Source organism: Bactrocera dorsalis, chromosome 1, assembly GCF_023373825.1.
Source record: "Bactrocera dorsalis isolate Fly_Bdor chromosome 1, ASM2337382v1, whole genome shotgun sequence".
Classification (NCBI taxonomy): domain Eukaryota; kingdom Metazoa; phylum Arthropoda; class Insecta; order Diptera; family Tephritidae; genus Bactrocera; species Bactrocera dorsalis.
In genome coordinates this window covers 4121961-4137581 of record NC_064303.1, presented here as the reverse complement: position 1 = coordinate 4137581, position 15621 = coordinate 4121961, and the positions used below count along the sequence as shown (strand labels likewise).

General features: G+C 35.2%; 1 protein-coding gene across 1 annotated transcript in view; it reads left to right on the top strand.

The window, feature by feature from the left end:
• The window catches only part of LOC105232401 (uncharacterized), a 148820-nt gene that overhangs the window by 46469 nt on the left and 86730 nt on the right, over window positions 1–15621 (top strand). The window lies entirely within an intron of this gene.

The following is a 15621-nucleotide window of genomic DNA, read 5'->3' as shown; positions in this document are numbered from 1 at the left end:
AGATAGCAAAGCGAAGTGGTAAAAACAGCAAAATTTACGACAACTTAATGTGCGCGTAAAACCGTTAAGTCCGTTTTGATTGAGAAACAATTTTATGTCGCCGTCAAATAGCGGTGTCTTTGGCGTATTCGAATATAATTTAGGTAAATTGGCTTATCCGAAATTTGAGCAATTAAAGTTGGATTATTTAGGTGGATTTGGTGTACTTATGTTAGTGAATATAGTGAAGCGTTTCTGTTGTTGAGGTTATGTCAACATAAATTCGTGTATAATCTAATTTTGTGTCTCAAATCTTTTATTGATCTCAAATTGTACTATTATATAAGCATAAACAAGATAGTGGTAATAGTTCCTTAAAGTCGAAGCTCGAAATTGTTTAAGTCGATGTACTGGAAATTTATCAAACTGCGGGTTCAGTTTGCGCTGTTAAAAAAATATTTCTCATTCATGATTACTAAAATGTCAAATAAGAGTTCGTTGGTTGTCAAAAACTCCCATATAATGGTTTGTTTAAAGTTGAAAAAACCCGAAGTCTACAGTAGTGGGAATATTCAAGCAAGTTATCAAACTTTGCGGTCTTCATTGGCGAGTAGTAATTTAGCCTGGTACCGAAAGCTTAATAAATTGTAGATTCATTCCAAATTTCATATTGAGCCGTCAAATTTTCTTTCATTTGACAAAAACTCTTGGCTATCAACGATTTAGGCTCTGATTTTGACTGTACTACATAGCTAGGACAGCAACCTTTCGATATTCAGAAAAGATATTCAAACTCGCAAGACCTAAAATCGCTCACTTCCACTAGATCCACTTTAATGAAATATCGATTAAAGAAAAAGTCTTTACTCACAACTTTTCAAAATTTATGATCTAAAGTTTTCATTGTCGGGTAAGAATTTATCCTGGTACCGAATCTTTGTTAAATTCTAGTTGCTTTCCACATTCCATATTAAGCCATGAAATTTTCTTTCATTCGACAAAATCTCTTGACGATGAGTGATTTTATTTATTTAGCTTAACTTCAACCTCAATTACATTCTGATATATATATCTGTCCAAGCTAAGACAGCAACCTTTCAAAATTCAGAAAGTACTCTCTTATAAGACCTCATCACTTATTCCCACACAATCCAATTTGGTTTAATATGGATTGAGTGAAAAAATCTTGGCCTCAGTGATAAGCTCCTACCAGATCCAATTTAATTTAGTTTCGATTAAAGGAAAAAACCTGGTTTGATTTATAAGCGATAAATTATGAAGTCGGTGGTATTAGTAAAGTACAAAATTTTTCAAAACTTATCACAATTTAAGATCTAAGATTTTCATTGCGATTTAGTCTGGTTTCCAACCCTTGATGAATTTAAGATTTTATTTAAGAGCTTCATTGGGGTCTAATCTGGGTTCTAACCTTTAATGGATCGGCAAATATGATTCACATATATGAATTGAGCTATAAAATTTTCTTTAATTTGGCTAGATTTCTATAGCTAAATAACCATTTCACATTGGGTTCTGATTTTTAAGTTACTAGTTAAGACAACCACCTTTAAAAATTCAAAAGGTTCAGGTACTCTCTTATATGACATAAACTCACTTATCAGAGCCAACATAATTAGATATCGATCAAAGGAATGGTAAAATCTTGGTCACAACATTAAATATTGAAGAAACGTATTTAGAATGGAGTGTTTATCGCGATAAGTTAAAGGAGTACTACTCCTTGAACTAATAGTGTTCGAACAGCAGAGAATTTGCAAATTGAAACCAGAGCTGCGTACCTATCCAAAGAAGACAAGTTACTCCGAAATATTAAAAAGATTACTTTCGTATACTGAAGACAAAACTCAGCGCACAGTAAAGTTGTCTCAAACTTAAGCTTTGATTCCCTTCCCCTCTTGGCACCCATAAAAGGCAGTCCAATATGTTATTTTTGGTTTGCTATTTTATGGTGAAAATGTTGCACCAGCTAATGAATGTAAATTCTCGTCAAACTCTGAAATTACAAGCGACATTTGCGTGACCTCGTATTTACACCGTGTTAAATGTTGCCAACGCTCGGGGCAAGCAAAAGCGTTACACGCGAATGCTTTGCGAAAAATTAAAATGACTGCACTAATTACAAAGCGCTTGTTATTGTATTAAACTGGTTAGGGCATTAAATATTCAGAATCCTTTGGAAGGCAACTTGAGCGGACTTGCGTGTTTTGCCTGCAGTGACTTGTTTATAAATGCATATCGTCTGCAATACGAGCTCGTGTGTAGTCGTTAAGTGGTGTTATAGGACATTGACTTGCTCTAAGAAATTATCGAAGCAGTCGCACTTAAACAAGTCTAGTTTATGGGCGTGTGTGTTTCTACATATGTACAAAATTTGCTATTTTTAAAACCTTAATGATACCCTCTCATGGTTCTAATCAACAAAAAGCAGCAATAAGTAAATTGGTAGAAACTAAGTGCCACTAATGAACAAATAATACAGTTTGACGTATTGAAATTGGAACTTCGTATATGTTTTGTTTCATGTTTCAAGAAAGTTTGCTCTTAAGACTTGTAAAAATCTGCTTTTCCAATATGTTTCTCTATTGCCTCCTAAATTATGCAACAGACTACTCTGCTATGCGTGCCATAATCTCATACATTCAATAGGAAATTTAAACAGATTTGTGGCAAAAGCCTAACATAAAGTCAAATGCAAATTTCCGCTTTAGTCTGACCGCAACAGGATGACGGCAGCGAAAATAACTGCATAGAGATAGGAACAAACGAGACACCTCTATTTGCGTTGGCATGCACCTGTGCATGGAAAATATGCGGAAAATTGCTATTTTCAATAATTTATGAATGCAATTGCAGTAGTTTCCGAAGGGTTTTCACATACACATACACATATTGTTGTGTTTTTCTGCAATAGCAAATGCCCTGTACGAAATTATGAACAAGTGAAACACATTTTATACTTTGCTATAAGAAATTATGAACTAGTGAAACATGTGCGATTCTTGTCTGTACGTGATAATGAACAAATGGAACACACTCTTTTTCGTACGAAATTATGAACAAGTGAAACAAATTTTATTCTTTCCTGTACGAAATTTTGGACAAATGGAACGCCTACTTTTCTTTCGCTAATTAACACGTGAAGCACATTCTATAATTTTTTGTGAGAAATTATGAGCAAGTGAAACCAGCGCGATTATTTTCTGTACGTAATAATGAACAGGTGGAACACCTAGCACTCCCTCGCTTACGAAATCACTGTGTTCTTTTCTGTACGAAATTATGGACAAGTGGAAAACATACTTTTCTTTAGTTTTCGAAATTATGAACAACTGAAACGAACTCTTTGTTCTCTGTCCAACTAACTTATTAACATGATTTAGAGGATGTAAATAAGGTCAGACTAGCTTTTATTAGGTTGAAGATTGATTCTTTAGAGCAAGCGCTTTGAGCTTATCATAATTTTTTAAGAGGACGAGGGTTAATATTAGCTTTGTCTTCTGATTCTTCTAAAATAAGAATATTCATATAATTTGTTTAAAATATCCACTATTTTTTAAAAGCTTGTGTACAAAGTTATACCTTAGAATGACGAACTTTGTCTCAAAATACTGGAAAATTTCAATTGTAACTTCGGGAACCCGAATATATTTTATTTGGTATCAATATATCATAATATAATTTTTATTATTTGATTAAAAAATTTAACTTTAGAAACAAAATTTTTTTCTACTGAGTCTTCGAAGTGTATTATATAATTATATTACAATATTATTGGTGTATAATCCACACACATTTATTTAGAAGTTCCAGGACCTTTACTGTCTTTGTTGGTGTTATGTGTTACCGTAACGGCTAAGGATATATTATAGTTGGCAGAATAATTGCTAGGTACCAGTGCAACAGTTCAAAATGGTTTTTAATATGACCCGTTACGGAGTAGGGCGGAGATCGATAGGCAAATTAACCTTAATTGCTTTAGCATTTCATTAAGTATGACATTACCTGACACGCTTGACAGCTGGCATAAATCAAATAAAGTTTCAAGATTAGCTGAAAAAAATAAAATTATTCGAAAACTTCGCAAACGGCATATAAGGTCAAAAATTTTCCAATTGAAGTATATTAAAAAAAAAATAATTTAGGAGCATCTAAAGGGGAAAAAATCGTGTTTTAGTCAAAACCTTTACTTAGAACTTGGACGAAGGAAAAAAATTGAAAATTGGATTTTTCGAAGACATTTTTACAAAAAAAGGAAAATTGTAATCGAAAAGAAAACCTTGGTCCATGTCTTTAAGAATTGTATCTCAAAGATTTGTAAACCCATGAGTGGTGCACAGTTTTTAAGTTTTGGGCTAAATAACAAACGATTTAGAGTTCTTGTTTTATTTTTTTTTTTAATATTTTTAAAATAAAAACTTAACTAGTTTATTCTGTTTCTTTTATTAAACTCTATGATACGGCTTCTTGGAAATCATTTTCTTTTCTGTTTAATGTACTCTCCTAATCATTATAAGCCTATATGTGGGCAATGTTTTGAGTAACTAATATTAGAGAATAAATGCCGCCAACTCTTAGGCGCTTTGAAAATGAAGATCTTAAGCCTTGAAGTTACTATTTCTAAGCAAATTGGTAAATGAGCTGCTAAGGCGTAGTCTTCTTCTAAGTTTAAAAGGAAAAAGAGAGGGTATAGCACTCTTCTACTATACCCTCTCTTTTTCCTTTTAAACTTAGAAGAAGACTACGCCTTAGCAGCTCATTTACTCGTATTAAAAGCATTATTTTTGATTTTACGATCATATTATCAGTATGCTTATTACTACGAGTACTACTTATATAATGTGTTTAACGACACTTAAGCACCAATAATGGTGTTGCATGCAACACACTGATTTTAAATGTTCTCGAGCTTATGACAATGTAAGCCCGTTACTAACAACCTTTATTATATAATAATAATACAGCGACAATAATGCTGTCTACTTCTTTTTAAAACAGTCCGTGTGTCTTTCGTCTGTCGATGGGAAAGTGTATTGAAGTTTGAGTAAATTGAAATATTCCATAAGCATGGAAGAAGAAAACAATAAATATATAAATTCAATTGCAAAAAATAGTGAAAAAAAACTGCGAACAGGGTGATGTCATGAAAACAAATGCGTGTGTATTGAAGCATTACTACAGGGTATGCCGGTAGTAAGAAATTTAACATTATTAACTTTAACATTTATAAACTAATTTTAACTAATAAGACGTGTTCATCAACACTAATTCTTACCAATTAAACCATGAACCGCTTAATACTGGAACAGGAAGTCGAAATAGTAGAAATGAATTCGAGATCCATAAATTGAAATTAATAGGATTATTTTTACCGGGACTGGTACATAATTCATCAAGGGGAAATCGATGTTCTATACTGAGTTTTCTAAAGACAATTAAAAAAAATGTTCAATACAAATAATTCCTTTCGGTCGACCAGGTTGTATTGCAGCAATATAATATATTACCCTGATCCAATCAATATATTCGCAGATTTTGTGCTGAATTTCATGAAGATAACTATTCAATTGGAAAGTCCTCCGCCTGAATTAAATGGCGCTACCAGGTATGCAGCCACCTTCCTATCCAACCTTCAAAAGGCAAAGTGTATAAATTTAACAGATATCTGATCACTAAATTATGAAGAATATGATTTTAAGTGAACCAACTTTTCTTCTTGTACAAAAAATGGATAAAAACGAATTTCGGGTGACGATAAAATATTGTGTTTTGAAAAAAAAAACCGAAACAATTGAAACAAAAACTAGGCTCTATGACAAGTTTTTGTACACTGCTCTAAGAAAATCTAAGAAATGGAAAAAAGAAAGTTGTTAGTAAAATATTACTTTTTGAAGAAAAAAATAGTTTAAGTCCCAGGAAAATCAACCAACAAGGTTTGGTATGCTTAGTTTAGACGTGGTGAAGTGATCACCGAAGACGGTGAACTCAGTTGATACTCAAACGAAGTTGTAACCAACAAAAACATCAAAAAATCCAAAAAATAAATTTGGATAACCGTAAATTACAGTTCCACTAGATAGCAGACACTTCAAAGATATCAACTGAATTCTTACATCAAATGATTCACGAATATTTGGGTACGAGAAAGCTATGTGCAAAGTGACTTTTGACAAAAACAGCGACCAACCGATGATTCGTAGCAGTTTTTGGAAATGTTCCATCATATTAAAACTGAAGTTTTCGATATGTGACAATAAATCAAACACGGCTCCACCGTTTTACTTTGAAGTCTAATCGACATATCATTCGAGTGGACCGTTTGAAGGACGAAATAGCTGAAAAACGAACGCATTTAAAGAAACAGAAAGTGGTGCTTTCCCAATACAATGTACAGTGTCAGAAATCAGTGAAAACGAGCTCCAAAATTCATGAATTTGGCTTCAAATCACTTCTTTAGCCACCGTATTCTCCAGATCCGGCGCTTTTGACTACTTGCTGTTCTCACACCTCAACATAATGCTCATTGGGAGGAAATTTTCGTCGAATGAAGTGGTGATCGCCACAACTGAGGTATATTTTTAAGAAAAAAAAAACAAAGAGTACCAGAAAAAGGCATCGAAAAGTTGGAGGATGGCTCGAAAGGAACTATGATTAATTAAAATAATGTAATTTTGACAAAAAAATGAGTTTTACTAAGGTAGGCTGGGGACTTTTCAATTGACCTGTTATGATTTAGTGTTCCTATATTAACGATTCCGACAAACGAGTAGCTAGGGGATGATGCAAAATTTATATAATGATATCCCAAGTTTTAAACATGTTTTGTAAGCTATTCAATGTTAACATACTCATATTAAGGATGGCGCACCCTGTACTATATCTACCTGGTTACAAGAACGAAGCTACTCAACTTCAATTCTCGATACGAAATTACGTGCAGTAAATATGTACAAACACACATCGATTTCAAGGTATATGTAGGATTATGCGTTGGAAATTGTTACTACCGTTATAGCAAGAAGAAGCAGGTGAACTGACGAACTACTCAGGAAAGCACGCACCACTGTATACACTACCCTATTCTCATGCGCTCACACACACATACACACGCCTGCACACAAATACAGTTAGCTCGAAGCTGTTCCCAACTATTGACGTAATGCAAACTTTCCACCCACCGAGATGGAGTTATTGTTTTCTGCGCAAGAAAGCAACAAGAGACCAACAAACGTTGCTACGGATATAAGCTCTCCGTTTGCGGAGTCTTCAGGCTGCTTTGGTACTGCGAAGCGAGGATTCTTGATTTGATTTGGTTTGCAGCTCGTCGCTGACTCGGTACAAGTTCGACTCTAAGCTGCTTGCATAAGCAACTAACGCAAGTTGCAAACATGCTAACAAAAACAACAACAAGTACGCCGAACAATGCAGAGAAAACAATAAGCAATGGCAACAACATTAAGGATAGTTGGAACAACAAGGAGCCGCTTTTGCGAAAGGAATGCTTCGAGCTTCTCGGCGCTCGAGTTGTTTGCGTTGTTAACAACAACGAACTATGTGAGCTGTGCGCTATGTGAGCGTAGAATAACTTTGGCACCCCGGCATCGATACATACCTACATGGTTGGAGTACGAGTAGCGAGTGTTGTTGTGGTTGTTGCTGTAAAGCTCATTATACAAGCAATTACACGTTTTATTGGCATTTGTAGCGAGTGAATTATGTGAGTGTGTTAGTTTGTTGTTTTTTCCCTGTAAAATCCCCTAAACTGTGTAACCCTTCGACTGCCCCTGTTCTTGACTTGACTTTTTTGCTTTCGTTGTTTATTGTTATACTTTTTGCGGGCAGACATAACGACGCCTGGTACCCGCGAATTTAGCTGAGAAATAATTGATTTTGCGTAATATGAGGAAATCGAATATTATTTGTTAGTTGCCGGTATGAATTTCTGCCAAGAATTGCAAATCAATTCTTTGTTTGCAAGATCTTTTGTGAAATTCATTTATTATAAATGTGAATTCAAGTAATTTTCCAACGAAATTTTGGCTGAAGAATTTTTTGTATCTGTATTTAAGAGCAGAGAAATCATAGCAGTAAAAGTTCATAAAAATTCTATTTTTACAAAAGCAAAATGTTCAAAGAATTTATTGAGGACAAGACAATTAGTTAGATGGTCAATATCCGAAATAAAAGATAAATTTTCATCTGATCTCTATAATCTCTATTTATCTGTATAAAAGAGTGAAATACAGGCCATTAAAACCATCCATAAGGAGAACTGATATTTTTACTTGACTTGAATTTTTATTTTTATTAAATTTAGAATACTAATGCAGAATAATGTATTTATTCGCAATAATTATTGCCTCTTAAGCCCACCCAAACATAACTATTTATCTTCAATGGATCCCAGCGCAAACCTTACTAAACTCTCTAAATCATATTACGTTTGTGGCTTTGAAAACATTTCGGCATCCACACTTTTGCTGCCGCAGTGTGCGAAATAAATCTTAAAAGAAATTACCGTTAAAATATTTCTCATAGCAAATGCGAAATAAATTTCCACCCAAGTACAGTTAATGGCGCTATGTTCTCTATGTGTCAATTACACGCCAAATTATTACCAAAGCAATAGAATTGTCGCGACACGCACAATTAAATGGGAATATTTAACGCAAATTTAACTTTTACGACACCAAAAAGCAAAGTAATAGCAATTTGCATAGCTCATTGCATACTTTTGTGCATGTAGAAGAATTGTAGTAAGAAGTGATGACCAGAAAAATTAAATAGCAGCGAGAAACGTGTGGAGCATAAAGATATAAAAATCAACACAAACACAATAACTAGAATCATTGTATAATTTTAGGCTAGCAGACAAAATAGCACACTTATTTGTGCACGCTAAAAATCTGTTGGTGTGTGAAATGTGCTTTACTGCATTAAAATGCCGTGAGAAACTCATTTAAAAAAAGCCAAATAAAACGCCTGAAAGTATGCAACAAAAATGGTAGTTTTGAAAGTAATAATACCGCCAGAGCTTCTTATAATTTAGATGTACTTTACCACAGAATGTTAATTTTTAATAGCTAAGAATATAAACTTCATGTACTGCTCCTAATAGTATGCAACAAAATTTTCATTAAAAATCAAGCAAAATTTTTATATTTTGCGAGTATTGAGAGTTTTATTATTTAACTTTTAGCACTATTGAATTTAACTAAAACTTTCAATTGAGCTATTTTCGGCTCATGCGCCTGAATGTATGCAATAAGAATTCCGAATGGCTTTATTTAAAACGTTAATAAGAAAAAGATGATATAAATATTGTTTATCGTATTTTAAACTTTAGTAAAACCTACAATTCCGCTACTTTTCTGCTGCTGCGCCTGCATGTATGCAATACAAAAATTTAATTCTGCGTATGCACATACTTGCGGCGTCTGCTCATGCATTTCTGCCAATAATCACATTATTTGCGCGAGTTCCATTAAATTCACACCGAATCAATCAATTTATAAGTGGCTTAACGCCAAAAAGCAGGCTACAATGCAATTTTTTAAGCTGCCATTCATATATAAAAATAAAACACCACATCATTTAAAGCCAAACGATGTCAGCGATCACGCTGTTGTGATTGCCTATGCGCTAACAGTAAACCCAAATGAAAAGACAAATCCAACAACAACTTCACGCCCACGCTGCACCACAAACTGGCGGCCGTCATCCACCCGAAACGCCAGCACAGTTTGCGAAAAAATAAATTTATTGCGGCAACTCAGTTTATGTGCTGCACTCACACATATGAACACACACACACATACAAATGGGCACATAACTCTTCTGCTGCTGCTGCACTCACTCAACTTTGTATTGTTGTTCTTTGGCGCTGTCATATGCGCAATTTCATTATAAATTTATCACCTGCATAACAGCACCCATGACAGACGTTGCATGCAACCAATCAGGCAACCAAACACAAAACACCAAAAAGAAAATGAAAAAACGCAAACGCGAACTTCATTCCCAACAAACACAAAACACTAAATGAATTTCGGCACAACAACAAAAAGTTCCGCTACAAAAGTTGTAAATGAAATTTGATAAAGAAAAATAAACGAAAGTAAAGCGAAACAATTCTAATAAAAATTCGCTGCATGGGTGCAAAATTTGAAGTAGAAAAATGGCGGCACACACACACACGCGCACACACCCGCGCACATACATAGTTGATGAACAGCGAGACGACAATCCAAAATTTCCCAATTTTTTCGCTGTCGGCGCTCAACATGCAAGCGCTAAAAATATGCGAGTGGCGGAAATGACAAAGTAATATAAGTAAAATCAAATATGTATGCATGTGTGTGTGTGTTTATTGAAATAAAATATAGTGAAATTCCATGACAGAAATTTAAAAATGAAATATTTCGGTTTTACAATCAACTTTTTTGTTGGCTGTCGGATTAGAGCAATGAATATTTTGGACATGAGGGTAATAAAGTTAGCTAACTACAACAAAAATAAAAAATAGTAACTGAAACAAATTTCATTGTGTCTACGAAAGGGACAAAGTGTTTATATACAGTTCTGGGGTAAAACTATTTAAAATATGGCAGGACTAGGTAATTTGAAATTTTTTAGAGGGTTCCAATAGGCAGGTAAATGCTCACATAGAAATCTAAAGCATTTAAGACCCATTAGTCTTTCATTACTCCTTCTAAAAGCGTTGTATGGGCTATATGGTGGATGCATCAGAACTTCCCAGCCAAGCCCTCCCAGTTGTTGCGTTGTCCTGATAGAAGAGGAAATCGTTTCTATTGATCAGTTCTGGCCGTTTTTTCGATTTGCTTGCCTCAATCTTATTAGTTGTTGACTGCAAAGTACAAAATCATTCGTTCGACCAGGGTGGATCAGCTCATAGTGGATGATTCCTTTCCAATCCCACCAAACATTCAGCATAACATTTCAAGGCGTCAATCCTGACTTTCGACAACATGCAGCCTAAAGCCATACTGAGCGCGCTTAAATATCTGAGCAACGCCAAATCTCTCGTAAAATTGATTGCACATTTGCTGCTGGACAGATCCATAATTTCAACGCTGCGAGTTGCAACGATGTGCAAATCTGTCCAAAGAGATACAGTTTAAAGATACGTGTTTTATACATTTTACTGGATCTGAGCAATGAATAAAATGTTATTAGATCTAGAAAATATAAACGTATAACTTTCGGCTTACGCTGATGATGCCGATATGCTAGTGCAAACAATATTAAACTACATAAATCGATTAGCCGTACCGAACGGCAGCAATTGTAAGTGTGAGCTAGTATTATTCACTAGAAAAAACTACTTAAAAAAAAAAATTCCGGAAGTTGTAAATAGCACTCGTAATAAGAGAGAAAGCAAGCCACTTCGGACAAATTTTGGACAGGAAACTTTGAAGCAAGAGTAAAAACAGCAGTTACTGCACAATATTCCTGTAGAAGCATGAGTTTCAGATAGGAGTTTCAGGTAGCTCTCTGACTCTACATAGCAGTTAGTATATGCATCAGTGGAGTTCTTAGTATAGCAGTCCTCAGATTTGTTCTGCAATCGAATGCCAGTGAAGTCAGCTTTTAAACTAAAAGAAACCTCCCAATCAATCGCCTGTAAGCAGCGCATTCAAAGACTTGTCAAATTTCCGTTTAGAAGTCCTTTAAAATTAAACAGAAATTCGGTCCTCAATATTGCCCTCCCTTTAGCAGAAGAGTGGAATAGGGTGAAGTGGACAGTCACATAAGATTATTCGTCTATACGGATGGGTTCATATTAGATAATACATTGAAAGGTAGTGCCATTTCATCAAAATTAAATACGATCATCGCTTTCCGTCTGCCAGGGGATTATAAAAAATAGTTGCACAAGGTTTCACAAAAGGTCTCCTAAAGATCCAGGTTGGTCGTCAGATATCCATCCCTCTCACCTCCCTATATTGGGGTGTCTTGTGGGATCATTCAACATCATAAATCCTTCCTAACTACTTATCTTGGGGTGTCTAATGTTACTACTTAAAAAAGTTTGATTTTTGGAAATTTCTCTTTAGAAAATAAGACTGTGAAATGTTTTAAAATTTATATGCATTTATTAAATATACACAAGGAACTCCAAAAATATATGATTTATTTTTATTTTTTTTTGTTTTTGTTAGATCGCCGAAAAAACAGCCCTTGGTCGGATAAAATCCGAGTCAATTCCGGTGCGTAGAACCGGCTGTTTTATTTTTTATCGAGTTGCTTGCTACTTCCTAACGAGACTGGGAAATAAAAAGTGTAGAAAGAGGAGCAAAAATTGAAAGGAAAGGGCCGACCTTTTTTAATTTTATTTATTTTTTTAGAATCATAGCTTTTTGAACAACTACCATACATACTTTTATAGCTCAATTGTCTCCCAACACTTTTAGTCTTTCTTTTATAATTGTTCGTCTAAAAAGATATATTTTCATCTGTGGGCATAAGAACTGAAATTAGCCGCAAGTGTGAGAAAGGAAGTATCAAGCATTCTCGAGTCACTGACTGAGACTCGTTTGAGTTTCCGGTTCTATCGGAATTGCTGATAACAACAAAACAGATGAGCTAGCTTCCCCTTGCCTTCTTCTCATCGCTTACCTTAACAGGGTAATGGTTTCAACAATAGTAGGGATTTTTATCGAACGTTGCTATGTGATTTCACATTAGCGGCCTAACAAATTTATGATACTCTCAAAATGCTTTATCGTTTCGTTTGGAGGTTTTATGATTATCTATATAGGAGTTGGAGGTCTTAAAACCGACCGTAGGTATAAGATGTCCAAGTGAGGTCTCTGTTAGGATCGATCTCTTACCTAACCTAATCTAACCTAAGCAATGATTTATCCGAGACCGTTGATTCTTTTATGAAGAAAGTATAGTTCTAAGCCCACATCAACAGTCTCGCGTCCTATTTCATTACTACTAAGCAATGCGTATATTAAAAAACTTACTACTATTCATTAGAGAATGAAGAGTACTGTGATGATTCGTTCGGAAAGTGCTCGCGAATTGCAAATATTTCAGTATTATATTGTAGTATTCCAGAGCGGTCTACATGGAAGTAACAATTTGCTCTTTATACCAATACATCTTTTTCCCAGAATTCGTATGTCAATGTTAACTTTCGAATGGAAACTCAGTGGAATATCTTTTGAATGGTGTTGGCGTGAAGGAGTTAAACCCAAAAACTGTGAACAAATATTATTCAATAACAACGCCAAGTAAATGCAGTGTTTATATGCACATATATACACATATATATATATATATATATATACATATATAAAGATATGTTTGTATATGTGCTCGTAGTTGCTCGATGCCGTTGGTGAATTTAACACCGCCTATGTGACTGGAAAATTCTTACAAAACGCGCGCGTTGGCTGAAGGTCCTTTCAGTATTTTTCGATTTCCGATTTTCCGATATTTATGCAACAGCAACAACAACTCCATTTTGTATGTGCGAATTTTCGTTCTGCGGTTTTCAATTTATTTCGTGTGCACACGCCAGCAAGGTATTTGAAAAAATCGCGCCAAAACAGAAAAAAAATGTTTCCAAAAACAGAAAAATGTGCAAAGAAAGCTGGTGGTGCCTACATGTGGCTGCTATGTACAAGGGAAATACACGGCGAAAAAATGTAAAATATGGAAAGTCATAATGAGGGTGCGCGAGGACATCAGACGGTATGAAGTGAACGACTGAAGAAATAAAAGTTGAAAGATATTTATAATGCGTTTAAAAAAGCAGCAATTTCAGTCTTCAGCTCATAAAATTTTAAATCAGTTAATGTCATCCTAAAACTATGCTTATTTGTTTCACTTGATCAGTTTTTCGCAATCAAAGTCATTAAATAGCTAAGTCGTCAAACTTCATTCCGTGCCTAGTTGGTTCAAGAGGGAGTTTAAAACTTGCTCTTCTCATATTTTAACCCATTTATGGCCTTCGAGAATATTATTACTTTCGTATCACATATTTTATTTCAAGTACCTCCAATGAGCTTTTGCAGCCAAAGCATTTGTCGCTGTGTCTACTCGCACCACTATACCGTTATAGCATTCTTACCCCTCTTACTCGTGCCACACGAAACTGGACGCTGTATGATGAACAACTTCCGCCTGTATATGACCTGCGACGCCGGCGGCGCGCCAAAAATCGAACGAACAACAATAAAATAAATCTGCTGAATGCATGCAAGGCTTACTTTGAATACTCATATGTGTATCCTGATATTTATTCATTTATTTTCCGTGTGCCGTTTTTATGTTACCTGTCGGAAATACAGCATTTAATTTATACGAGTACACCAAATGCGGGCAGCAGGCAGCAGGCACGGCAGAGGCGCGCCAGGAAACAGAAAATGTGAAAAATGAAAGATTGAGAAATATAAATAAAATGGCGGCGAATCCATATAAACACCAGAAATTTTATTGTGTATTTTAAAAATACAAATATTTGCGCCGCAACACTAGTGCAAACACCAATGCCTGCCTTTGTACGCGGCATATGCTCGACGCAAAAAATATGTGCAAATATCTGAATGGTAAACAGATTTCAATAATAAACCAATAGTGTGTTTAACATTTATTTTAAAACAAGCACTCATGCAATGCCCTTTAACTTATTTTAATTACGGAAAGTTGAACAAGCGGAACAGGTTAGCATACTTTTAGGATTGCATTAATTGGGAAAATTTTAGAAACTCCAGTCCATAAGTCCTATAACCATCGAAGGGGATATTGCTAAGAGCGAAGAGTTCACTCAACCATTTAAGATTTTCTTTGTACCAGAAAGACCTTGCGACTGCAGAAAAATTGCTTAGCTAGTCTGAGAACCTACAATCTAATAATGAACCACAAGAACCCAACGTTTCCATTCCACAGTAGCTATCTCAGCAACCTCATTAGCCTTGCAATTTCCTACAATACCGCTGTGGCCAGGTACCCAAAGCTGTCTAATCGTCCAATAATTCGATGCTAGAGAGAAAGAGTCGAGACATCCCTTCATTAGCCTTAAGTCTACAGTCATCAAACTCAAGGCTAATATCGCTGCTCCGATAGTAGAATTGGATAGTCACCGTTCCGAAGGAGGCCACACTCCGAAACAGTAGATCTAATGTAAACTTTATTTGAATCACCACCGCTTGGAAGATGCTGCAGTGGTCAAGAAAGCCTAAAATTGGAGTTGATAGATAGTTCCAAGCAGTGTATTCTTCCACAAACACACACCGCGAGTATTTATCCGTCCGTAATAAATCATAAAAGAGCTCACCGCCCGTCTCCTTCAGCGAGTCCTTCCCTGCCTTCTTAGAAGAGAAACGACAGCCCGTCTAGACTCAGCGATCTGGTTATCCTAGTTCTAGCATTCCAGAGTGCCTAAGCTTGCAGTCATCTAAGTACCAAGAAAATTTAATTCTTGCCTTATATAAATATAGGTATACATATTTTTTGACACATAAATTTGATGACATTTATGTCGACTAGAAGCGACAATTATTTTCTTTCGCCAAATGAACTTTTTCGCAATTCTCAACGAATTTATAAAAATAGCACATTAAAGCCACCCTAACTTAAGATTCAATATTT